Below are 27,253 nucleotides of genomic sequence, written 5' to 3' on the forward strand. Positions count from 1 at the left end.
CTTACGAGCTTTTTGGAATTATCACTGTCCTTATCACCCTCAAGTATCAGGCAAGGTCGGGAGAACTAATGGGGTCCTCAAACTTAAAAATCTCTAAACTTGCTAAAACTACCCATCTCGGGTATGGCCTCTGGCCTTGATGACTGTTTACAGTATCCACTTTGGGAGACATAAACTCACCCCACATGAAACAGTCATGTTTCTGCTTGCTGTCCCTTGTTGTCTCAGGCTAATATAACCAGTTACTGTGTCTTTAATGACTGATGCGTAGGCTTACCATCAACAGGTTAAAGAAGCTTTCCTGGATCCCAAGTCATGGAATCCTGATGGTCACAGTTTGGAGCCTGGTGATTGGATATTCTGGAAACGTCATCCCAGGAAGACAGCTCTTGAACCCTGTTGGAAGGAACCTGACCAAGTACTCCTGACCACTGACACTGGCATGAAACTAGCAGATATTGAGCCTCAGACACACATGTCACCGCTAACGAAGGCTCTGCCTGACATGTGGTCCCGTGCAGACACTGGAGACCTCCCATGTGGCGGACATCAAGGTAGACTGCTTCCACCCAAGACACTGATCAAGACTTCATACTTGAAACATGCAACTCTTTCTCCTTCTCTTTTTTTTCCCTTTATTCTGTCATTGGCCTGGAAAGATAAGGCCAGTAACTGTACTTACCAGGCCACAGATAAGGGAGTAACTTTTCTGACTGCTGGATTCGTCATCAAGGATTTCAATCTATCTATAATGCTAGGGACCTCCTAGTCCCTCCCTATGACCTTCTCATCTATTCTCAATGTCACCACAAGCTTGAATTGACAACCCCCCCCCGCCCCGCTTAAGAGTCTCTTATTGTGTTCAACTCTTAAGGCCAGAAAACCAGTGCCCATTTTTTTTACCTTTGTCCCATGAAACTGTATTTACCTAATTAGACACAAATATCTACATAAATTGCATTATATTTGTGCCCCCACTTTCTCATGATTATCCAAATCAGATCTGCCTCCGGTCACAAAAAGATCTTAGCAGCCGTGCCCATCTTTGCAAGATATTGAGAATAACTGCTTATTTCAGGCTAGGAGATTTATTTCCCAGATGTGCGGAAAACCTAACTGACCTGTGGCTTGAATGAGCAAATGCAACAATCCCTGTGAGTGAATCCATGAACAGCACCATTTTAATGGGAATAGTTTTGGCCCCACTGGGGTTTAACCCTGTCAGTGGTGGTTATCATTCCCCTTGAGCCTGTGACTACCTGGCTGGAGCCTAACTGGGCAATGCCTGTTCGGTCAACTCCCCTGAATTTACATCGTCAAGTTAGAAAGGACCTTTAGGAGGCTTCCAAGATTCAGAGTTTGCTTCCTTTGGCAGGGCCCTACTTTCCTGGTCAGGAGTAAATACAAATTTTTTTTTAATGTTTATATTGATTTTTGAGACAGAGAGAGACAGAGCATGAGCAGAGGAGGGGCAGAGAGAGAGGGAGACACAGAAGCCCAACAGGCTCCAGGCTCTGAGCTGTCAGCACAGAGCCCGACGCGGGGCCCGAACCCACGAACCATGAGATCATGACCTGAGCCAAAGTCGGACGCTCAACCGAATGAGCCACCCAGGCGCCCCAGGAGTAAATATAAATGGGAATACGATCAGGAACCTTTCCTTGACTCTTGAAAATATTTCAGAATCCACTGCTAAGACAATAGCTGCCCCTGCCTCCCCAAATCCTTAGGCTCTCCAACCAAAATTGTTCTTGATAATAGGCTAGCCCTTGATTATTTTTTAGTAGAGCAAGGAGGTGTCTGTGCTGTGGCAAATACTACCTGCTATACCTAAATTAATACTTCCGGGGACAACGCAACTCAATCACATAAGGTCCCTAAGCAAGCCACATGACTGTAAGAGGGAACTTCAACAAAACCTTTCTTTGACTTACTTGACTTGTATTGGTTTGGGTCTCAGAGCCCATGGCTCTGAAGTGTGCTCCAAACGCTGTGAATTATCCAGCTTATCAAACTCTTTGCGGTCACACTGGCACGCTGTACCTTCTCAAAAGCTTTAAATGCATGTTTGCAGCTGCTACCCACCAGGCCAATGATCTCCCTCCGACTGGAAAGTCAAAGCAACCAAGAGAATGACGGGCTAAAAGAATGTGAACCTGAACCTGTGACCTGTGCGAATCACAGAGATTCAACAAAAAAATATCCTGACCTGTGAAGATGATACAGAGGATCAGTAAAAGCCACAAGAACTACAGAGAGGCAGCTGAGACGGGCACGGATGCCTTACATTTTCATCACATCTCTCAGGGGGAGAGTCTGATCAAAACGGGGGAAACATTTAAAAAAAAAAAAAAAAAAAGAGGAACAGCAGGGCTCCAATATAGTCAATTGTACCCCCGACAGCAAACCAGGACTTAATTGCAGTTTCGGCCTCGCCCAGGACTGTGACTTTTAACCAGTCCGTCTGGAACGATCTGGTCAGCACCAGTGAGGTAATCTGCTCGATAGACCCTCAGCCTTCCCCCAGAGGAAGGTAGCCTTGCTGAAACACCCCACTCTTAGACAGAAACTTCCTTTTTCTGCCCCCTTCTGGCTATAAAAGCCTTCCATTTTGTACTGCTCTTGGAACTCCTTTCTATCCGCTACATGGGATGCTGTCCAACTCATGAATCACTGAATAAAGGCAATTTCATCTCTAAATTTACTCAGTGGAATTTTGTCTTTTTTTAAAAACAGGTGCTATATAATTGTACGATGTTCTTCGTTATTAAGTTTTTATTTTGCAGGCGTCTCTCTTTGCATTATTGCTGTCGCAATCCTGTGCCTGACGCCCTATCCACTAACCATACAGGCTCTCCTTAAATGGAGTGGAAGATTTCTCCAGCCTTTCCTAAATCCAGGGAACAACATGCGAGTCTGGATGGGCATATCACAAGAGGAAATCTTTTCAAGGTCATGGTTCAGGAGGACCTTTGCTCAAAGGGATTTGGGCTGGAATTAGAGTTCTCAGCTCTGACATGAAGAAAGAAAAAAAAGAGGGGGCAAGGAAGGGGAGAGAGCAGGAGAGGGAGGGAGCAGCATCTCACCACACACCCCTTAGCCACCAAGGACAGAGTTTCTGTGCTGTTTCATTAGAGCATGAAACCTATTCTGTGGACTATGTGTCCACCGTGGGCTGAAAAGACGTTAGTTCACTTCCTTGGTGTCTGGGGTCCCACAATTCTGAGTCATGGCCACATTAACTCTGCTACGGAGAAAACAAGAGCTTTGGTGGCACAGCCAAGCCCGCTGTTCTCAGCGCCTGGCACTATCCGGCAGAGAAGGAGGCTTCCCTCAAATGCAGAATAGGACGGTGTGCCCTTGGGGGTGGGCTGGAAGCGGAAGGGAGGGAATGGGACTTTTTTTTTTTCTTTCGATTTTTTAAAAATGTTTATTTATTTTTGAGACAAGAGACAGAGCGCAAGTCGGGAGGGGCAGAGAGAGGGAGACACAGAATCCGAAACAGGCTCCAGGATCTGAGCCATCAGCACGGAACCCCACACGGGGCTCGACCCCACGAACCGCGAGATCATGACCTGAGCCGAAGTCGGATGCTTAACCAACAAAGCCACCCAGGCGCCCCAGGGGACTTTCTTTTTAAAGCTCATTACTTTCTCTCTTTCTTTTTTTTTTTAAGGGTCTTTTATTTTTTGTTTTTCAATTTTTAAAATGTTTTTATTTATTTTTGAGAGAGAGAGATAGTGTGAGCAGGGGAGGGGCAGAGAGAGAGAGGGGGACAGATCGGAAGCCGACCCTGCGCTGACAGCAGCGAGCTCAATGTGGGGCTCGAACCCACGAACCGTGAGATCACGACCTGAGCCGAAGTTGGACGCTCAACCGGCTGAGCTCACTTGGTTACTTTCTTTGTAGAACTCAATTCTCCCCAGTTGGGAAGGATGGAAAATTCTGATTCCTTGCATCACTTCGAAAACAATGAATCCACCATCCTGGGAGGGCAGGATAGCTGTGGCTGCGGGCTCGGGCTAGAGAAAACTGCCTGGCTGGGTAGCCACTCAGCAAAGGGAAGACGTTCACAGCGGTGAACTGAGGCTGTGGGCTCAGAGCCCAGTCCCCATGGGCTCCCAGCCGGGCTTCCTGGGGCCCCCCTATGACTGTCAGGGAGCCCCTGTGCCTGCTTGCTCGCTCACTCGCTGGGGTGGCAGGAAATCACTAAGCTATGAGAATAAAGACCAGTCGGGGTCCCTGTGCAGCTTTAGGGCAGATTTCTCTTTCCCCTTGTGGTAGAGAAACAGATTCCAAACTGCATTCAAACACAATACAGTCTCCAGCAAGGAAGAAATGAAACCCTTTAAATCTTCAGTCCTTCATGTTGTACCCTCCCCTGCTGCTTTCAAGCTCACAGAAGCCTTTTGTTATAGTCCCAGGAATGTGTACTTAATAGAGAAAGTGTGGTTTTGTGGTTGCTGTGAAAGAATACTGAGTGGGGGAGAACAGACCTGCCTTCCCGAAGATCCTCTCTCGATGATGGAGTAATTCACCTGAAGACTGTGTACCCCCAAAGCTCTCCCAAAAGTGCCAGAACGAGGGGCAGGAAATAATCCTGGACAAGCGTTACATGTATTTGAGTGAGTGAGTAGCCATGAGACGAGGGGGTTAAAGGGGCTTTGCTGCATTGGTTGCAAATGCGGTGGGGGGCGGGGCGGGACACCTGAGAATTATACCCGCATCATTCCCTAAGGAGACCTAGGATTTAGTGTAACAGCGTCAGACCAAAATACTGCAAGGAGTCAGGGATGGAAGGGACCTCACAATTGGTCTTCACCGGCTTTCTGCTAATAACACAAGGCTGGTGGTGCAAGATTCACATTTAGAGTGTGAACACCGTCCGTTACTCCACGAAGGGATGAAAATCTATGATAACGTATAAGGAAGCAATAAAAAGCACTCGGAACAAGTGGAGAAAGTCTCCTTGTGAACAAATACCTCGTTGCAAATTATTTCACAGTGTTTTATGAATGTTAGGTAGAGGAACTCCAAGGCTTAAAATCAGTTGGCATTAGGACATTTTTACTGCCACATGCACCGGATTTCAAAGTGATGCTTTTAGACAGGGTTAGCCTTGCGCAAAATTCTGAAGTAGGCAAATTTCCTCTCGGCGTTCCAGTTCCTTGTGCTTTGTCCCTCTGATGATGGCACAGGTGTCACGGAATAATAAGAGAGCGCAGGCTTCAGATTAGGCGGCTGTGGTGTAAATAAACCCCAGTCGTGTCCCTGACTAGCTATGGCCTGGGTGGGACACCTCTTCATCTCCTGTCTTCAACTTCCTCATCTGTAAAAGGCAGATCTCAACTCACAGGGATTGCTGTGCAAATTGTACACGCAAAAGTGCTGGGTCTTCCGCAAGCACACAGAAATGCTCCCCTGTTCTTTTTTTCCACCCAGAAACCTGTGCCTAGTGAACCACACGTCCCTGTTTCCTCTCAGTTCTGCACCCTCCTCCATGCCATTAAAACACACTTCTAGGAAGAGATATAAAAATGATTAACACTTACGTGCAATGACCACCCAGAGCTTAATGGTCCATCTCCCGGACTATCGGCATTTTTTTTTTTTTTTTTTTTTTTTTTACAAAAATCCATGCTGAAGGAATAAACCACTAAGGATAGAAATCCAAGCACAAAAGGAAGGGCCCAAAAGTATTCTGAAGGCAGCAAGTCTTTTCTGGAAATTCTGCAACCAGAGGTAAGCAGATAGCTCCAGTGGTGGGGTCACCATAGAATGTTCCAAAAGATACTGCCTTCTTGGAATTATCATCAGTTTTTGCTAAACCTCCTTTCCTTTTTCTATTGATTGCCAAGATTTATATTTGTAGAAACAGAGGATTTCTCATTTTTAGTTAGATTCTAAATGAGTCCCGTAATCTAGATATAACCAGAGCATGAGGTAAAAGCAGAAAGACTGATCGAGGTTGAACTCCTATTATAAATGATACCTGGGCAATGGTCAGAGCTGGAGAAGAAAAAGCATAGGGTACCAATTATTTGTTGTCCTACAATGATGGATGATTTAATAAATACCATGCATCTGGGATGCTTGGGTGGCTCAGTCAGTTAAGCATCCAACTCTTGATTTCAGCATAGGTTATGATCTCGTGGTTTATGGGTTCGAGCCCTATATTGGGCTCTGTGCTGACAGTGTGGAGACTGCTTGGGATTCTCTCTCTCTCTCTCTCTCTCTCTCTCTCTCTCTCTCTCTTTCCCTTTCCCCCTGTCTCTCTGTTCCTCCCCTGCTTGTGCTATCTCTCAAAACAAATAAATAAACTTTAAAAAAAAGTCACATATCTAAGAGTTTAAAGAGCTTTCTGACAACTGGTGTTATTTAAAAATGGCAAGACGGCCTCAGAGACAGTTGAGGTCACATCCACAGAAGTGTCTGGGCAGAAGGCGTATGGCTGTCACTCAGCCATGCCACAGGTAGAATGCCTGCATCTAGCAGGCAAAGACTACATGACCTGGAATGTCCATCTCACCTCAGAAGTCCTACTATACATCTATAAAAGCAGCATCAAAAAAAAAAAAAAATAACAACTTCTAATCTTCTAGAAGGTGTAGGTTATTAAAGGTGGACGCAATCCATTTTTCCAGGTTAATCCTAATCAGAAAGAGAAAGGAAAACCCAATGTGTGGATCTTTCTAATGGTGACAGTCATGTATGTTTTAGATTGGGTCTTGCCAACTAGAATCTCAAGACACAAGTGGTATTTTTGTTTTACTGTGACTTGTCTTATATTAATTCATACTTACGCTTTCCTTCCCTCTGGGACATTGAGAAACTATGGTTTGTGGCACAAAGATGCTTGGCTCTGAGCTATCGAGTCACTGATAAAGACACGGCTACTCACACATGTACCCTTCACTCCTAAGCACCCCCAGCTCTTTATAGGTCTTCGAAAACGTGTTTGAGTTACTGGTCTTTTGTGCGCTGAAGTAAAGCAGTGTTTTCTTCACGGGTTTACCCACAAGGGTTTTCTACTTGAGACACGGTGCCTTAACGTCAATTTCAAGCTCTATGTTAATTCTCTCTCTGGAGCACCGCAGTCCAGAAGGAACCAGAAGAGGTTTGGGGTTCACCACCCACGCTCAGGCTCAGATCACTGAAGTCTTTTTTTTTTTTTTCAATGTTTATTTATTTTTGGGACAGAGAGAGACAGAGCATGAACGGGGGAGGGGCAGAGAGAGAGGGAGACACAGAATCGGAAACAGGCTCCAGGCTCTGAGCCATCAGCCCAGAGCCTGACGCGGGGCTCGAACTCACGGACCGCGAGATCGTGACCTGGCTGAAGTCGGATGCTTAACCGACTGCGCCACCCAGGCGCCCCTCACTGAAGTCTTTAAGTAAGACGCTCTACTTCCTCCCCAGATTTCAGGAAATTTTTCAAATTAGGGTTTTATGCAGGGTGGTGGGTGGGGATGTGACCTAATTATGGACTAAGGGACGTCTGCAGGTGTGGACCTCTCCTAGCTCAAAGGAAGAAGCAGAAAGGAACTACAGTAGGGATAAAGAGCTGGTTCTCCTCAATCAACTATGTATCTTGTGGTTTCTGTTTTACTAAAAAAATTTAAAACAATACACACACACACACACACACACACACACAGTCAAATATATACTTCAATGTAATTATTAAAATGTAGCCCAAGTCAAAATGTGCTAATGGTTTGGAAAGGATCCATTATCTTGGGTTATCCATATCACTCTCTTCATTAGACAGAAAATCAATAGTTGACTACGTACTTCTTATATAGCTATGGATGAACAAATCAGAAATTTAATTCTCATTTTATTTATTTTCATTCCTCCCCTCTTTCATCTTCTTTTCTGCTTTTTCCTTCACATGTCTTCAGTATCTCTCCTATATCCATTTTGTGTCTTTCCTTCTCATTCTACTGTACTGTCTTCCTCCTTCTTATCCACTCCTGCTTCCTTGCTGACCGTTACAAATTCTGTCATCCCTTTACCTACAGCCTCTCTTTTATTTATTTATTTATTTATTTATTTTTTCAACGTTTTGTATTTATTTTTGGGACAGAGAGAGACAGAACATGAACGGGGGAGGGGCAGAGAGAGAGGGAGACACAGAATCGGAAACAGGCTCCAGGCTCTGAGCCATCAGCCCAGAGCCCGACGCGGGGTTCGGACTCACGGACCGCGAGATCGTGACCTGGCTGAAGTCGGACGCTTAACCGACTGCGCCACCCAGGCGCCCCGCCTACAGCCTCTCTTTCACCCACTTCCTGACATTTTTAAATAGATCATCCAGCTATGCATGATTTCCTGAAATCACATTTCTCTATTCATCCTGCCTCTTCTCAGCACTCCTTCGTTTTTGTGGGTACCCTGCTCTTTCGGCTACCTTGACCCAATTCCAACTTGTGTGTTGGTGGGGTCGGGGTGGGGGAAGGTACTTCTGACACAACACCAAGCTATTCTCTGGGCACCAGTAGGGTGTCCAAGAATTCAACTCCATTCTGGCACCATTTACCCAAAGATAGCATCAGACTCCACAGGTTGAGGGCTCAGTCCTACGAGACTACCCTGTGACCTCACTTCAGATGTGAGTCACCAGCCTAAGTTATTACCTATGCTTCTGACCAACTGGCTACAAAATCGCAGGTTCCCGCAACCCCCTCCCTTCCTTGGTTCGATTAATTTGCAAGAGCCATTCACAGAACTCAGGAAACATTTTACTTACTAGGTCACTGGTTTATTATAAAAGGATATAACTGAGGGACAGCCAGTAGGACACTGTGTGGGGAAGGGGCATGGAGCTCCTGTGACCTTTCCAGGAGGACTTTTCTCCCAGCACCTTCATGTGTTCACCAACCTGGAATCTCTCTCAACCCTCTTCTTCTAGGTTTTTAAAAAAAAAAAAAAATTAAGTTTATTTATTTATTTTGAGACAGACGGTGCGAGCGGGGGAGGGCAGAGAGAGGTGGAGACAGAGAATCGCAAGCAGGCTCCACACCATCAGCACAGAGCCCTATGAGGGGCTCGGAACTCACGAAACCATGAGATGATGACCTGAGCCAAAAACCAGGAGTCAGACGTTTCACTGACTGAGCCACCCAGGTGCCCCTTATGGAGGCTTTGCTTCATCGGTCAGACTGGTTCAGTCATTGGACGCTGGTCACTGATCTCGCGAGGGTTGGGGGTGGAACAGAAAGTTCCAAACCTCTAATCACATGGGTGGCTCCACTGGCAACCAGCTCCCATCCTTCTGCGCTTCCGGAAGTCACCTCACCTCATTGACTTAACAAAAGAAGCCATCTCCCTCATCATTTACGAAATTCCAGCGTTTCAGTTCTATGCCAGAAATGGGGACAAAGACCAAATATATATTTCTTATTATAAATCACCACATCACACCTACACTCTTCTATTATTTTCTCTTCATACCTTACTGCCTGCTATTATCCTCTTTAGTGTAGCTTTCTAGCATACTTTGTCAGGTCCTTTTCTCTTCTCATTGTATCCTATGGGGGAAACGGGTGGCGGGTGGGTGGGGGTGGCGTGATGGGAATTGTAGAGAAAAATACAAAATTCGTGTTAAAGCTGCAGTTACTCATATGGCAACAGTGGTCTGTGCGGCCAGATTCCGTTCCCCTTGTACCTGTCACATAGAGGAGATCTTGGACCCAACTACGGTATGCCATCCCTGCGATCAAATGTTTGAGGACAATTAACTTCGCTGCCAAAAAAAAATGACTCATATTGAACATTCTAGGAATGCCTTATAGGTACTCTTTTTCAAGTGAATTTTATGTTTCTCTTTCACGACCCTTCCATTGATTTATGGGTGGGCCTATCACCGATGATAATTGGGGAACAGGGCTGCAGGGTATGAAAGGGAAAAATACGTGCTCTTATTACTTTAGAAGAATGTGCTAAGGTACCGAAAAATGTAGGTCAAATAACTGGTTTCTCAAGTTCATGAAGTGAGTCCTGTTTTTGCAACACTTCTTGGGGCAAGAGAAAAGGCGATTTGATACCAATTACCATTATGTTTTCTAAAACGGAAATAAAATCTGTCAGCCCAATAAAATATCCATTGCTCTAGTAACAAAGATACCTCTAGACAGGTGCATCCTGTTTCGTTGGGAAGGTAGTTAGTTTACATAGGTACATTTAGGTAAAGACACCCTTTTCAAATATGATACGTTCCTGCCTGCCAGTGAGCAAAACCTAATGTGGATCATTTGGTTATTCTTTACATATTATTTTACTACGTGACAGTCTTTTCCTTCTCATCCACCTTCCATCAGGCTCAGAAATGAAAAACTTTTCATTTCTGCAGTTTCGAGGTATAGCTGTCAACCTAAGAGCCTTGAGCCTCTCCCGCTCATGCCTAATGAGCCCTGCAAACTTAGAGGCTCCACCCAGAGCCACTGTTTCCTAACCGGAAGCCCAGCCATATACATGTTCATTGAAAGCCCACGTGAATCTGTCTGTGCTTTTCTTCACTCTACCAATTTTCTCTACCACTACACATTTCGGCATGTGCTTACTAAAAAATGATGTTTGAAATAAGCTATCAAAATCCACAGACTCCCTGGTGTGCATTTATTTTCCTTGAGGTTCTTTAAGATCAAAACGAAGTAGATGCCTGCTTCTACTACAATTTACAGCTACAAGTAATTTCTACTGAGCTGTAAAAGGCGGCACAATTACATCAACCACATCAATCGCATGGGAACCACGCTGCCTATTTATAGATAACGTTATAGCCAAAACTCACCTGGCAATCTTAAATTGGTGGGCTTCAGAAGCTGCCTGCGTCTTTAAAACCCAGAACAGATTCTAGAAATGTAATACCACTGGCCGACATGACAATTCTCCTTATTGAGTTAACTGGTGGGATACCATCAAGTGACTATTAAGCATCACTGCTTTCCTTTAAGAAGTGATCAGCGTGTTCAGAAACGTCAAGTCATGAGTGAAGGCTGATTTCCAGGCTCAAAGGGTGAGTTCACAGAGTTGAGCTCATCAGTCTCTCTGGTGCTGGCTAGCAACAGGCAGGACGAACACCATGTACATGTGTTGTTAAGATCAGAGCCCTGAAACTTGTTAATTTATCCTTGCACTGAAGGTGCAACTCTCCGGCCAATGCTTTAAAATAATAAAGATGATACAACTCATGTGAAAATGTATTACAGCTTAAAAGATCCTTCAGGACAAGAGCCTCATCTATTACCTATCGTGTTTAGTACGTTGCCGAGCACAGGGAACTTTTTTACGTGAAAACCTAAGACAACTGCTTCGTCATCAACTGTGGCATAGGACAAAGATGGGTAGAGCCATCCGCCACCTTTCTTTGGTGCCTGCTTCCTCTATAGTCTCCAGCTACCAACTGATAAGCTTAATCGATCTTCACGCAGTATTAGTTTCGGAGCACAGCTGGAATACTATCAAATTCTTATCTTTTTTTTTTTTTTTTAAGTTTATTTATTTATTTATTTTGAGAGAGAGAGGAGGAGGAGAGAGAGACAGAGAGAGAGAGAGACATCATGAGCAGGGGAGGGGCAGAGAGAGAGGGAAAGAGAGAATCCCAAGTAGGCTCTGCACTGTGAGCACAGAGCCTGAAGCAGGGCTCGAACTCACAGACCACGAGAATCTGACCGGAGCCAAAACCAAGAGTCAGACGCTCAAGCGATTGAGCCACCCAGGCACCCCTCAAATTGTTACCTTTTCAACTTTATACCATCTTACAAGTCTACCTTCATCTGGAGTGTGGATAATTGACACTCTTCTGTTATTGGACTTTTGGGACCCAGAACAAGACCACTCAACTGGTTGTCACTTGATTCCTTTCACTTACTTGATTTCGGAAGATTATTTCTCAACCTGACATTTTGATTGCACTGTTCTACTGAGGGGCTACAGTGACATGTCATGTCCCAAAAGATCAAATTCAGCAAACAAGTATGACGACTCTAAGTTGACATAGTATATACATAACGCCATTTAGTGCTTACTACTCTATGAGGTCGAGGTTATGTGCCTGGTTTACAAAAGAAGAGCCAAGATTCTGTGATGCCCAAGGCTACACAGCTAACAGTCATGGCTGATCACTGCTCTTGGGACCCAGACCAGACTCTCTAACATGACGGGCTCAGGCTACCTCACCAGCTTTTCCCCTTGTCGTGGTTTTCCACAGCAAATTCACCAAACGTCAGTTGCCTGGGTTTCCATCCTTGGAAGACCAAATCTTCTAGTCTCAGGGCTTTCGCACACCCCATTTCCCCTTCCCAGAGATAATCCTACCTCCTCTTTACCCAATTAACTCCCACTGAGTTTTTAAGTTGCCTCTTACATGTACGCTGTAGACTAGACCGAGTTCCTGTGCCTTAGGCTTTCAAAACACCCCGTGGTGCCGCATCAGTGCCCTCCCCTTCAAGGGTAACTATACGCGTGAGTCGTGTGTGTGTCTATCCCTGCTTCTGTCCCAGGTGCGGCTAAACCACAGCAGAGGAATAAGAAAGGTCCAAACCCACAAAGAGAGAGGATGGGAGAAGGCTGTGGAGAGAGGTGCACAAAATTCTGGAGGGGACGCAGATGAAATACGGGTATCTGATCTGGCAGAGCGGAACAGCTAGACCCCACCTGCCCGCAGGGGGAGACACCACTAAGAAACAGGCTCGTTCTTCCTGACAAGCTCCAAAAACTTCAGAAACTAGAGGTTCCAAGGTCCTCTGAAAGCAGGAGGAGAGCAGGAGAGGCTACCGATAAAAGGATCTGTGGTGTGAGTCTGTTCCACTCTCCTCGGCTCAGCGGCCGCCGCTCCTAGTAGATGACAGAACACTTGCTTGCTTGAATCAGGTTGAGTCAGAGTACCGGGTCCAGCAGAGATCAAGGATTAGGAGAATAGAGGGGAATGCAGTGGAAATCTGCGTAATGAATGATAAAAGCTCAAGCCTCTTCCCAGCTTGGTTCCTTACAAGCAGGAGACCACAGGATTTCTTCTGGGGCAAACTCACTTCCCGGAAAAGACTTCTGGGGCCTCCCACGAGATGGCCAAATTATCAACCAACTGAACCACCGGAGTTGGACTCGACAGGCATCAAGCCCCACCTGTGCACACGGGACGGCCAACGTTTTGAATAAACATCTGAGAGTTGCCATCCAACTTTTTAAAAAATTACAAGTGGCGGAAAGTGCTATGGAGGAAAACGGTACAAGGTAAAGGGGAAGGGGAACGAGGGAAGGTGCGGTTTGGGAAAGAGCTATCATAGAGAGTTCTAAGAATAGCAAGACCCGTCTGGCTAAAGAGAAATGAACAGAACAAAAGGTAGCACAGGATGAGGTTCGAGAGGTTGACGGGGTCTGGATCAAACGGGACCTGGTGGTTCACACTGAGAATTCAGAATATTTCTAAATGTAACTAGAAGCCACTGGAGGTTTTGCAGCAGCGAAATGGCACCACGTCGCTTCTATTTTACAACAGAGTATTCTCCTTGTTGTGTGGGGAGTGCACTGTATGGCTGGGGTTAACTCCTGGTCAGCCTCAATCTCCCCTATGACGTTGTAAGCAACACGAAGGCAGGGGCATGTCTGTCTTGGTCGCTGATGTGTACTTAGTACTCCATATATATACTTAGTAGTCATATAATAAATTATCTGTTGAGAGAATGAACCGAACAGCAAAAGGAGAACTAGAAATTAATGTGAGATTCCACAGCCCCGGTCCTTCTAGTATGCTAACTAGACTTCCAGAAAAGATAAGGATCCTTAGCAGAAAGTCCCCTTGACGAAGACCATGATGCACTTCTGCTACTACTACTGATAATATCATCTTGGTTCAGTCTATAGATATTATGACGTCACTGTGATCTATTTTAAAGCGAGAGCAGGTTGAAAATGGCAATTATTCTTACGTAGACAAATGGTGCTAATTGGTGTTTATAGTGACGGTCTCTATTTATGACACATTCCGGCTAATCCCATTCTATAATAATAAATCAAATATAAAATCAGAAGTAAGTCATACTGCAAGACACTTAGATAGGCCCTATTTTTCTTCTGCTCGTCCCAAATTAAATCACTGGTTTGGAGTTCCATATTTAAAGCTTATTCCAAGGCATTTTTACAAAGGTATTTTCCCTAGATTTTGTAAGTATATTATAGGCAGCATCATTCGTTATTGGTGATTCGCCATTTTGAAGATCAATACTCAATTCATGAGGACAGCTTGTCCTCACAAATAAATTCCAAAAATTTGCAACTCTTACACATTCTAAGAACAAAATAAATCCAAAAACCTGTTCTTTTGACTTTTAGGACTCAGTCAGTCAACCAACATGTATGGAGACTACATGCAAAACAATGACAAAATATTGTGTATACGAAGATGAACAATGGTTTCTGTCTTCCAGGAGTTTAAGGGACAGGCTTCTTATCAGCTACAAATTTCTTCCTGGCTAACTGTAATTTCTCGTATGCTTCCCTAATTTGCAATGTGGACCAAGAATACAGCCACAATACCCCACCTGAGAGTATGCGCGAATCATTTATTCAAATGCTAGAATGATCATTCCTACAAAGCAAGCAAGAAAGAGCACCCGCTTGTGGCAGAAGTTTGGGGAGGTGAGACTGGTAGAAACCTGCATCGAATCTAGTGCACTTGAGAAATGAAGGCCACATTAGCACCTAAACCGGGAAGACAATACCTATTAAGAAACTTGTAGAGGAATGGATTTGCGTTGGGGGAAATCCAGTGATTAAGATACATCTTTCAAGTAACTGTCTACCGATACGAAAACAGAAAGAGGTCAGGGGTCAATTATTTTTATTGTACAACAAGGGCAGGATGAATAGTAATGGGTCTAGAGGTCACTAAGGAAAATTCAGGCTAAGTAGGAGGCCAAACTTGAGTTTGGGCTAAGAGAGCTGCTCAGGAGAACCTACAGAATTCCCAACACTGGAGATACTCAAAGCTAAGTTCAACCCCAAGAGATGATTTAGGAATAATTACCTTTGTTCAAATGCCAGCAAACAACAAAATATTCCACTCTAGGTACAGAGTAGGTCAAGCAAACATAAAGCCTATTGGATAATTTTGTGCTGTGGCTCAAGATTGGTCGCCCTGTGGTACACACCCCAGATGACTTACGCTTGGTGTTAAGCAAATCACATCACGTAACATAGTCAACTGTGTCTGCCAATGATAAGACTGGTTACAATTCCCAGTCCCTAAGTGACAGCTGAAAATAAATGTTTGCAGCACTCATAAACATATAACACTGAAGAGTAACAGAAACATGTTTTAAAGTGATATAGAAGGAATTAAATCCAGAACCCTTACACTTTCCAGAGTCCTCTTAATGCTTCCAGACAGAATGGCCCTGCAGGTACCAGGCTTGTTAGAAACCTGAGTAGCCCACTGAACCATGAGAGCTGATCTTCTAGAAGAACCTGCTGATCACAGGCATAAGCTTTTAGCTTCTGGAACATGTGCCCGAACCTCTTGATGCTTCTGTACACTTGTAGTTTCATGCCCTCCCAGGCTCGGAGAAAGCAGGGAAGGGCCATCCCATCCTTCTCGGCAGCTGAGGTTTGGAGGTTTAAGTGGTTCACGTTATCAGCCCCCTGCAGTGTCCTAACCAACAGGAAGTTTCCCCGGAGTTTCCATCACAGGAAATTTCCTGTGAGGAAACCCTTACTGCACAAACAAAGAGTTCCTTAGCTTCCCAGAGAAACTGCAGAGGCGGCTGAGGTGGTGTGGGCAGAAAGGGTGGGTGTGAACCGGGGTGGAAGGCAACAGGGGGTTGATGGGAAGAAACGGAGGGGAACCAAGAAGTTATTTCACTTCCCTTGGCCTTGGATTTGTCAGAAAACTGCTTACTAACTGGCACATGCTGGCGTTCACCTCCTGGCCAGCAGCCTCACCCTGGGCCAGAATGAACTTGGAGAGATAAGACCTAATGTAAGTGCAGGTTCTGCTGGTCAACCTCCAGCCCTGGCCTCCCCGAATCAATTTCCCCATCTGAACAGCATGGGGGCCCTGTGTTGATTAAACAAGGCAGATTAATATAGACATTAACACTAGTAAACTGTTAAGGTTTCATACAAATACAAGGGTAGTACGAACTAGTTTGACCATAACAGTATTTTCACTCTAGCAAAAGCCTGCCCAGTAGTAGGTTATCTACACAACAGTGAGGTCTCTCCCTGGGAGGACCATTCTATTTCCCCGTCTTTGTCAACGCAATCTGAATTAAAGGGAGCACAGCTGTGGAAATGGAACATTCTGATTACCTGAATTTTTTGGCTATATCAAGATTCATTAAACAAGCTTTTATTTTTCCAGCCCTAGAAACATTTTCAAAATGTCGGAAACTGGCTTAATTAAGCCATAACCCATAGAGTTGCCTCTGAAACTAAATAGGGTACCTTAAAAAAAAAAATTTTTTTTTTTGCCCTTTTCTTCTAAAGACCAAGGTCAGAGTCTTAAAAAGAAAGGTCAGTTAAGGGGTGCCTGGGTGGCTCAGTCGGTTAAGCATCCGACTTTGGCTCAGGTCGTGATCTCACGGTTTGTGGGTTTGAGCCCCGCGTCGGGCTCTGCGCTGACAGCTCGGAGCCTGGAGCCTGCTTCGGATTCTGTGTCTCCCTCTCTCTCTGCCCCTCCCCTGCCCATGCTCTGTCTCTCTCTCTCTCTCTCTCTGTCTCAAAAATAAATAAAAAACATTAAAAAAAAAAGGTCAGTTAAGAGGTCTATTTTGTTTTCTTCCAGTTAATTTATGTCTCTGCTCACATATTTGCCATTCTAACGTGGGGAGTCTGCTTAAAATAATGTAAAACAAAATCACATGGGATACGTGAGGACAACTTTCCGATGACTGCAGCTCACTTTTATATTACCCCTATTTTTGCTTTCATCTTTAAAGCCATGATGTAATTCTACTGCTTCAGAGGGTAGACTATATACTCGGACAATGTTTGCCGCAAGATACTCTGGCTTTTTAATTCTTTCTGGGAAACACTTGGTCACCTACTCTTGAAGAACGCTTTAAAATTTAAGTCCCATTTTCAAGATGATTCTGGGGGCTCACTCCATCAAGGGGCAACACCACTGCCTTTTGTTTCCAGACCTACTGTGAAAATAGGCCTGTATTTCAAGCTTCTAGAGTAGAAAAGAGGCAAACCAAAAATAAAAAAGAACCCCCCCCCCCCAATTTCTGAAGAAATGGGAGCCACGCAAATGAAAACTCAAAAATGTGACAGTGGAGCACAGAGGCCAAATGACAGGGTATAATATAGTCAGTAGTGCACACAGACACTAGTTTTAAAATTTTTTTAATGTTTTATTATTTATTTTTCAGAGAGAAAGAGAGAGAGAGAGAGGGAATCCGAAGCGGGCTCCAGGCTCTGAGCTGTCATCACAGAGTTCAATGCGGGGCTTGAACTCACGAACCGTGAGACTGTGACCTGAGCCGAGGTCGGACGCTTAACCAATGGAGACACCCAGGCGCCCCACACAGACACTATTTTTAATACAGAACTTTCAGGCCAGTTGGTACAGTATTTTACAACATAAAACCATAAATGCCTTTTAAGTCCCACGTTTAAAGGCCCCCGTGGAACCCTTCCCCTAAAATGAAGTGCATTCAATTTCACAAGCCTCTGTTAAGCACATCCCTGGTGGCAGACAAGTCCCCTGTCCTCAAGGAGTCACCTTCTAGTGGGTGACACAGACACACAGGTAAGGACAATACAGTAATCAATTCATACTTAGCAACCAGCCCTGTGTCCGATGGGGGCTGTGTGTTACGGCAGAGTGAGAGGCATAGACAGTGACACAGGCGATGCACAGAGGGCAGGCTACTTCTACAAGACCCAGAGAACGGCGCGGGTCACCCCTGCCGGAGATCCCCAAGGACTAAGACATAGTCAGGCATAAGCTGCCACCAAGCTGTGACTGATTCTCAAACACAAGTCTCGCTCTTCACAGATGCACTCCATAAACGCCGAGCAGGAGCTGTGGGGAAGTAACAGGCACTTGGATACAGAGTAGAAGCTCCAGAAAAAACTTCCTTAAGTACAAATCACAGAAGTGGAGGGTGAAAGGCCCCTCAAAGCCTTTCCTCTGACGCTAGCCAGAACCACACCTAAGTAATTTCCAGTTTGTAATGATGATAGACTCAAAGGAAAAACTCAGCGCCTGCTTTGGGTTATAGGCACTATTCTATACATTATCTGATTTAAGGGAAGTGTTTTTTTATTCCCCAAGTTAGACAAAGAAGCTGAAATGCAGAGAGATAAAATAACTTGCCTTCTCCCCAGCCTGGGGTTACACAGCTAGAAACAGCCTGGAAGCTTCCAAGTCTTTCCATCTTCCCTGCCTACCACAGTGCTCCAGAAACTTTCCCGCAGAGAGGGACCCGGCTCGGCCATGCAGCCACAGAGAAGTCTGGCCATGAGGCGTTAATCGGGACTTCGTTCCTGACTGGCACTGTAGAACAAGAACGCAGGGTCGTCCTGTTGGTTTTGACTGTGGTTATGAACTGGATTATTAACCCAGTCTTTTGTGATAACTCAGTAACATTTCTTTGACGTTTTCTGAGGCAGAGGTAAGCCAAAGAGCCAAGGTGTCGCTTCTTCCCTCTTCCATACCTGAGTCGGGATGGAACGCATCACCAACCCCAAGGTGTGGACACCAGTAGCCATGAGTGGTCCTGAGGATAATCAGGGCATTGCAACCCGTCAGTATGGCCCAAGAGGAGGTGGACACTTCACGCAGGCTTACAAGGGCTGGAGGCACAGGAAGACTCATGGGGACAAGGCGACAGTGCTTGTTTTTAGGAAGCCTAAGGAAGCATCTGGGATGCCGTAAAGGATGGGTGGCAGTAAAGGAGACTGGGCACCAGTGACCTTGGTGCGCATGAGACGTTCAGATCACTTGGAAAATTTTAACCTGTATTAGCCCATTCTCTCCTCAGGCTACATGGATAAAAATGTCTGTGGGTAGCTGTCTCCTCTTCTTCCTCTCCCCTCCCCCTCCTGCCTTTAGTTAATTGCAGCTGTGGTCAAGGGCCTGCAGCCAAAAGTCCCACAATGCACCCCTCCACAGGAAGTTCCCAAGATCTCTTCCTGAACAGGAAATTTCCTGTGGTCCAACAGACATTCCTCTCAGCGTTTATCACTCACATACATTTGTTTTGGCAGATACTGGGTCTTGGGTAAGAACAACAAGAGACGGTTGGAGGGAAGGCTACCTCAGGAAAAAAAAAAATGCAGTTATTGTCAGGAGAAGAAAGTGTGACTGAATCAACTCCTATCTCAAAGGAAAACAAATACTACCAAAATGGACCCGAGAGATCTGACATGTGTGAGAATGTGCGTGCCACTCACACAGCTGTGCCACATTCCGATTTTAATTGCAAGTCAGAGTGAAGGTAGGTGGGGGCCAACTTCAAAGCATTTGGCGAACTTCGCTCCGTGAAATTCTGGTTCTTCTACACATCATGGCTACCATGTGACTGAGACTTTAAACTTTTCTGCAGCGTCCTTAGACGTGTGCCCTAATGTAACTTGTTCCCTCATGACAAGAAGCCTTTCAATCTGCCCAACTTCCAGCCACCAGCATACCCTTTCTGGAGTGGCTCACAAGCCGATATTCCACACTCGTGTGGCTTCTCTGTAGACGAGTCTACAATTCTGGAGCTACAACGGGCGACAGGAGAAAAATGCGAGTAGTCGAGTATCATTCTCCTTCCTAACTGGCCTGACATCTCTCTTACAACCCACCTTTCACATAGTTCCCAAAAAGGAATGTATCACTTGCCCGCCTGAAACCCGTCAATGGCTCCCCGTAGATTCTGGGGGAGAAATTCAATTCTTCAGCTTAGCCCAGCAGGCCCTTCAGGTCTATCTTTCCGGTCTTACTTTCTGTCACACCCCTTTGCTCCAGCCACCAGCTGCTGCTTGTTTCTAGAACCGATCTTCATTTCTTTGCTTTCCTCAGACTCCTACTTTCCTTCACAACCCAGCTTAAACACTTACTCCTTTCCGAAGTCAACTGCTTCTCCTCTGTGGGTCAATGACATGATACACAACCCCAACCACCCTATATTCTGATTTGCTGGTTAGTCATCTGTCTTCCCCAAGAGGTGACAAGTTCCTCAAGGGCAAGAACTATTTTACCTTCTTATTTGTCTTTGGAGTCACATAATAGATAGTTGATGGATATTTGTTAAAAAGCTCATCTTCTGGGGCGCCTGGGTGGCTCAGTCGGTTGGGCGTCCGACTTCGCCTCAGCTCATGATCTCGCAGTTTGTGAGTTCGAGCCCCATGTCCGCTCTGTGCGGACAGCTCAGAGCCCGGAGCCGGCTTCGGATTCTGTGTCTCCCTCTCTCTCCCTGCCCCTCCCCTGCTCTCTCTCTCTCAAAAATAAACATTAAAAAAATTAAAAAATAAATAAATAAAAAAGCTCATCTTCTGCAACCTTTACGTGGTAAAGACTACGGGAATGTTCTTTTGTTTCTACTATAAGTTAGGGGATCACACAAAAATGTCTTGTAGCCTAAGCATCCTAGCAACCTTGTAACTTCGTCTTCAAGACCCACAGAACTGAAATCCTTTCCTATAGATTATGCCAACGTGGGATGCCCACTTTCTCCTGAGAGAGCTGTGCATCGCATTGGTCCGACTGATTTTCCATGTGTTTTAGCTGTAGTAAGATACTCGGCTGGCTGCCCCTAGGGCCCCATAATCTTTTCAGCTGGACTTATTTAACCCCCTTTCTGTAAGTCCAGCTCCACCCAAACTCCAGGCCCAATCCTCTCCTTTATCAAGAGGAAGCTTGGGACCAGTTGTTCAGGGAATCAGTAGTGAGTCACCACTACTGCTGGCTTTACTGGGCCTTGCTCTGTCACCCGGAAAAAAAGGTCTTTGCTGTAATGGGGTCCCTTATCTGGGTTTCCCACCCAGCCCTATCTTCCAGTCCTTCTCCATAACACAAGTCCTATGACTGAATCCCAGTTGCTATGGCTGGGTTTCTGCTGTCTGCTCCTTAAGCTCGCGTTTTCAAAGGTCATGTTAGACACCCCCCATCCCCAACTACCAGCACCTTGCCTCCCGGCCATACTCGCCAACAACTGGTGGTCCTGGCCTTCCTCCCGTTACCTGATACTGAAATTGCCCTAGTTGCCTCCACTCTGTGGACACAGCTGAAGTTTGGGAACTGTGAATTTCTTAAAGAGAGTATCCTTTCAATTCTGTTCCCAGTGCCTGGACTAGTGCTAAGCACACTGCATGAATACAAATATTAGTGCTTGAAAGAACGAACGGCCTCTCAAAAACTGAGCTTTATTGATGGCATGATTTGGATTTGTTGGGAACATCACAGTGGATGGCCAACAGACTATTTCTAGGTTCTTACAGGACAGAAAGGATCTTTCACTGAAGAAAGGACACCTAAATTCCTCTCAAAAAGAAGGAGGTAAAGCCCTATTTCAAGAAATTATCCTGGGGCACTTGGGTGGCTCAATCAGTCGAGCATCTGATTCTTGATTTTGGCTCAGGTTTGTGAGTTTGAGTCCCGTGTCGGGCTCTGTGCTGACAGTGTGTAGTCTGCTTGGGATTCTCTGTCCCTTTCTCTCTCTGCCCCTCCCCTGCTCATGATCTCTCTCTCTCTCTCTCAAAATAAACTAAAAAAAAAAAAAAAAAAAAAGATCCCTCAGCACTATTCGATTTCTTAAAACAAAACAAAACAAAAAAAAGAGAGAGCGAGAAAGAAAGTTTGTAGAGAGGAAAGCTGTCACTTCACAGTCTCAGTGCCTTGAGGGTTCTGGAACGGACAGTATCCAGCAACAGTTCTGGTTTCAGTGGTGAGCGATGGAGAAACATTCGTGTCACCTCTGGGGCTGTCAGTACTTTTAATACAACACTTTTCGTAACACTCGGGGAGGGTTGGACAGCTGTTTCCACTCTTTTATTCCTACTCACGGGGCTGGGAATTAAAAGGTCTGGGCTCAAGTCCTTTCTCTGCTATTGACTTCCTTGATGAGCCTGGACATGTCACCTCACTCCAGGGTCCGTTTCCTCATCTGAAGACGGGGGATAACACCACCCAGCTTGCGGCGGTTGGGAGGGCTAAAGGTAACGGTAAGTGTCACCGGGCTGGTGCACAAGGGGGCAAAGGTGAAAATGGCACATAACAGGTGAATGTGAATCTTGGACAAGGAGCAGAAGATGATGCAGTGTGGTGGGCTCTTCTCCCTTCCTTTCTGGCATGCACATAAAAGCCTACAGCTCAGTCTATCCTCTGGTCCCGGATGTATCTTAGTTTTTTCTTTTCTTTCTTTATATAACTAGTTTTTTGTTTTTGTTTTTTAAATGAGTTTCATATATGATGTCCTCTCCTTCTTTCCAGGACAGTCCCTGAACCAGAGGCTGAGGTGTTTGCGGCTCATCTGTGCCAAGTGGCATCTTGATTCAGGGGCAAAGGGGAAAATCTGGAGAAGGTGGCCGAGGTCGTCCGATCATCATCTGCCGAGGGAATGCACTCGCTGCTGTGGCCGTGCAGATCGAAGTCCCCATGTTATTTTTCTAGGCTTTTGGAAGTTGAGCAAAGAGATAGGGGCGGAATGCCCCTTTGCGTATTTGCGAACATTCGGTGAGTCCTTACTATGTGCCAGGCCCTGGACCAAGTGAATGGTTTTCAGGGTGTCAATCATTAGAACTCTGTTATGACCTGCAAGGCTCCTGGCTGTAAGTCAAGGTGTTCCCTTTGGCTCTGTGAAGTCTCCAAGAGGTGGCCTGATTTCCTTGGAGTCCCTACCAAGGCCAGAACAGCTGGCGTTCCTCTCCTAGCACGACTCCGGTCCCAAGGACAAGCAATTGGAGGCAGGATGTTTTGTGAGGAAGGTTCTGTGCTTGAGGCGCTCCGGCGACCGGTGAACCGACGGACCTACCATCCTTCCACCTCAGGCCTTCTTCAGTTTATCCGTGTTTAAATTTATATTTTAAATATACTCCGCTTTAACTGTTCCTGCCTTATTTTTTTTTTTACAAATATTACACTCTGAGGTTCAATTTGGAGGAAGCAATCTCAGAAATTAAAAAAAAAATTTTTTAAAAAGCATAGATGCAGCTCCTATCCAACGAAACAATTAAAAACACCCATGCACACAGATTACTCTTAGACCGCTGGTGCACACGGAACCTTAAACAATGGAATGTTATGCAAATGACACAGTATTTGTGCCATCTTCTAGAAGGGTGCTGTGGACATTAAAGAATGGTTGTTTCGGTCAGCTCAACAGTCACAAAACACAGCAAGTCATGTAAGACCATTTATTAAGCTTTGTGGACAGTTACACTGAAAGTAGAGGACAGGATTCTTTTCTGTGAAGTATTCACTGCCAAATGGGAAAGAAAAAAACCCAATAAATGTATGCATCAATAGCAAATACCATTGACGTCTGCATGGAAAGATAACTAGACACAATTTGTTTCCGGGAACCACCAAGCAAAATAATGGCTTTCTCCTGCCAAAATCCAGACTCCTAATGATACCAATGCCCACAAACCCGGGATGACCGTTTTATCTTAAACAGCCATACAAAATAGGCAATGGTATAGCACAAGACTAAAATAACCTGAAGGGATTAAACGCTTAGGTGCAATGAAACCCACGGGTATGAGAATCGGGGGCCCGGAGTAAAGCTGACCTCTCTACTCCCTGGGTATTTCTCCTTCAATTCCATAGCTAGCACTGGGAGGCTATTTTTAATCCCCGGGCATTAGGCAGCTGAGTCTGGTTAGAATAAGATATCTGAATATGGACGCACCAAATGCCTGGAGCTCACGCTAGAAACGTTGCTTGTACCCAAGCAGCTGGGCTGAGGATGCACGGGCTCCTGAGATTTCCCACCAGAATGGTCAAACTAGTCCTGGGCTTACAGGTCAGACAGGGGCCGGTTTGGGAGGTAGCATCTTCCCTGTCTTTGAGTTTAGCCAGCGTCCAGTTCCAAGAACTATTTTAAGTGCACTCTTAAAAGCTGCTTCTATCCTCACACCCACACTGAGGTTAAGGATGGAGAGAGGGAGTGAGAAAGGGAGAGGGGAGGGAGGGAGGCTGATTGATTGACTGGGCTTTACTGCTCTTTCCCTGATTTCCGTGGGTTCCCATTGTGCTTCTAAGAAAGCAGGATTCAGCGGGCGTCAGTGCTCTGGGCTATATTTATACCCATCCAGCTGCCCAGTTGCTGAGCTCTTCACAATTACAAACAGCAGGAGAACAAGATGCCTTCCAGGGGGACCATTTTCTCATGGTATTTATTCTAGATTTCTCTGAGATGATCTCAGCATTCATATCTTCTTGATGAAGTTGGGGTGGGGGGAGTGAAGGGAGAAGAAAAGAATCAGAGCTGGTGGGCACAGTTCTCTGGCGCCAATGCAAAAAGAGCATTATATCTTCCAGGCATAAATGGGGAAGGCTGCCGTTCTGCCTGGGCTTTATTTGCCATTCAGCCAGGTTTATGCCTGGAAAACAGACTGAAGGGTCACACAGTGCTACACGAAGTAACTGTGAGTAGAGGTACCCACTCATCCCTGGCTTTATTTCCCACCTCCTGAGAGGCGACACAGAGCAAAAGGTAATATTAAGAGAAGAAGGGAGGTATTCCACTGGCTTTGGAATCTAACTTGGATTGAATTCTGACTGGCACTGTCCATTTGTGTGAGCTTGAGTAATTTACGGGAGTTCTCGGAGCCTCGCCTCACCTAATAGTCCCTTAAGAGAGTTACTGTTGGTCTGGAATTGAGACAGCATGTGGAAGGAAGAGGAGGCCTGTATTAGCTTCCTTTGGCTTATGTCTGAAACACCTTCTACAGCCCTGGCCAGCCCAGTCCGGAACATAACGTCCTCCGGGCCAGGCACCTGTGGTGAGCAACCCAAAGCCGTACAAGCAAAGCAGCTAGGCAAATAGGAGGGCTACACCACTCACTTACCAGCAAGTAAGCCTCTCATGCGTTCGCTTCATTTATCTTTTTTTTTGGTTTTTAATTTTTTTTAACGTTTATTTATTTTTGAGAGAGAGAGAGACAAAGCACAAGTGGGGAAGGGGCAGAGAGAGAGGGAGATACAGAGTCCCAAACAGGCGCCCGGCTCTGAGCTGTCAGCACAGAGCCCCACGGGGGCTCAAACCCATGAACCTCGAGATCATGACCTGAGCCGAAGTCGGACACTTAACCGACTGAGCCACCCAGGCGCCCCTCACTTCGTTTATCTTAACAGAACCTTCTCCAGGGCCCTGATGAGGATTAAATTAGCTAGCAGATGGGAAAGTGCTTAGGACAGTGCCTGGCACGCAGTTAGCATGCAGTAAGGGCTGGCTATTGTTATTTTCCCAACGGAAAGCCCGGATCATTCTCCATTGTTCCAACACCAAGTATGGAGAGAATCTCAAGATAAATATTTTACAAATGATAAGGGAATATTCCTTAAAATCAAGCATTAAAATTTGGATAATGTAAAACATTAGTGGACATGAATCTGGTCACTCTGTGATTTGGCATTTTTTTTTTTTTTTGTCACCCACCCCTCCTCCCCAGCCCCTAACTGTGATTTCTATGAATTATTATATAGTTATATAATCTATAATTCTATTATTCTATAAATTATTCTTCTAACACCAACTGTTTCAGTTAAACAAAGGGTTGCTACTAATTCTCAAATAAAGTAACCATTTAGAGCCTTCTGAGTCACTTACATGGAAATAAAATGCAATGCTTTTTTTATTTCCTCTCTTTCCTCTCTCCCTTCGCCACAAGTAAGGGTTGTTTGGTTTTACAGTAGATGAATGAAAACTGAACCCTACTAGCAGATGAGACCTGAGTCGGAACAAGGATTAATTTAAATGTAATCCATCTGAAGACTGCATGAGTCCCCTTTAGGAGTGCGGATCTCGTCTAAAGCAAATGCTTAGCTGACTCTGGCCAATGCTTCACAAACGTCTGCCACTGAGAGAGCAGGAAGAAATGCACATCCATCCACCTGACCCTCTTTTGTTAATTCTCCTATCCAGGTAAAATCTGATCTAAAGAAAAGAGCAAAACAGCGTAAAGAAAGAGGGTGACTTTACTGCCTAAATGTTCTGTACAGAACGACGGCCAGGTATAATGACTTGGTTTCCAGCTCTGGGTATGCTTGTGTGTATGCCTATTTCTTTATCTGCTGTGTATATCTACGTTGCCTTTAGTCTCAGCTCCCAGAGCTGGCTCCTTTGCAGTCTTCTTCAACCATCATCCACATAATTTCCACCAGTGATGTGACAACACCCTCCTCGGAGTGGTTCTCGAAATGTCTCGCTTATCTCTTCCCCAGAAAATTGGAGCCGTGTTTTGCTAGGTACTTGGAACCCAGCCCTGAAGACTCTGATGAAAGAGGTCTGAGGTAGGAAGTGTAATCTTTTTTAAAAGATCATCAAGTGAATCTGCGGTGCAGCTGGGCTTGGGAACCATTGGATGTAACTCTTGGAATATTCAGAAGTACTATCAAGACAAGAGCATATAATAATAAGAGTAGCAGTTAACATTTGCATAGTGCTGTGTGCCAGTCATGATTCTAAGAGCTTTACGTATACTAACTAGTCTATGAGTACTTCATATGTTGACTTCTTTATTAATGAAAGGGTGTTGCTGTAAAAACAAAACAAAAATCTAACTGGGTTAATCCAGTTCTTCCACTGATTTCCTATAACAGGGACATAAAACTTTATCCCTCAAGAGGGCAGAGGAATACAAAAATACAACTACCTGCCCTATATGTAGTGCCTCACAAGACTTCCATGCAGGCGATACTTTGTGACACAAGTTGTACTAGTCTAAGGGTAAAAAAGTATCAATCGTAATAATAATTTCAATTAACAAAGAAGCTTCCTCCTGAGAAGCTCCATACATACGAAGTTCAAGTTCGAAGTTCGATATCTACGAAACACACACACTTAAGACAATCTCTCCCTGCGGCAGAGAGACTGTCAAAATTCATCCGTCTTTGATGAAGTTAATTTTAGCTCTGCTCTCTTTCCCCAAACTTCTCAAAATAACGGCGCAACGATTTGTAAGAAAGCACAAGGACGAAAACACCAGGAGAGGAGAGAAGAGCGAGGGGAAGAGGGAGGGGGAGGAAAAGAGAAGCACAAATCAGAAGCTTGAAAGCAGATGAACCAGTGGTAATTTACTTAGCAGACGCAGG

At 45.2% G+C, this 27,253-nt stretch overlaps 1 protein-coding gene and 1 long non-coding RNA gene across 4 annotated transcripts in view; both read right to left on the reverse strand.

Annotated features, from left to right (window-relative positions):
• ETV6 (ETS variant transcription factor 6) overlaps positions 1-27,253 on the reverse strand; it is a 253,331-nt gene that overhangs the window by 84,212 nt on the left and 141,866 nt on the right. The window lies entirely within an intron of this gene.
• Positions 7,163-27,253, reverse strand: part of LOC147579314 (uncharacterized) — a 41,582-nt gene continuing 21,491 nt past the window's right edge. Inside the window, exons 2-3 of the long non-coding RNA XR_015253805.1 lie at positions 8,270-26,550; positions 7,163-8,018 (exon numbers count right to left, since the gene is read on the reverse strand). This is a non-coding gene — a long non-coding RNA (uncharacterized LOC147579314). The remainder of the gene's footprint in view (positions 8,019-8,269; positions 26,551-27,253) is intronic.

The sequence above is a fragment of the Puma concolor genome, chromosome B4, assembly GCF_028749965.1.
Source record: "Puma concolor isolate L17-30 chromosome B4, mPumCon1.1.hap2, whole genome shotgun sequence".
NCBI classification, from domain to species: domain Eukaryota; kingdom Metazoa; phylum Chordata; class Mammalia; order Carnivora; family Felidae; genus Puma; species Puma concolor.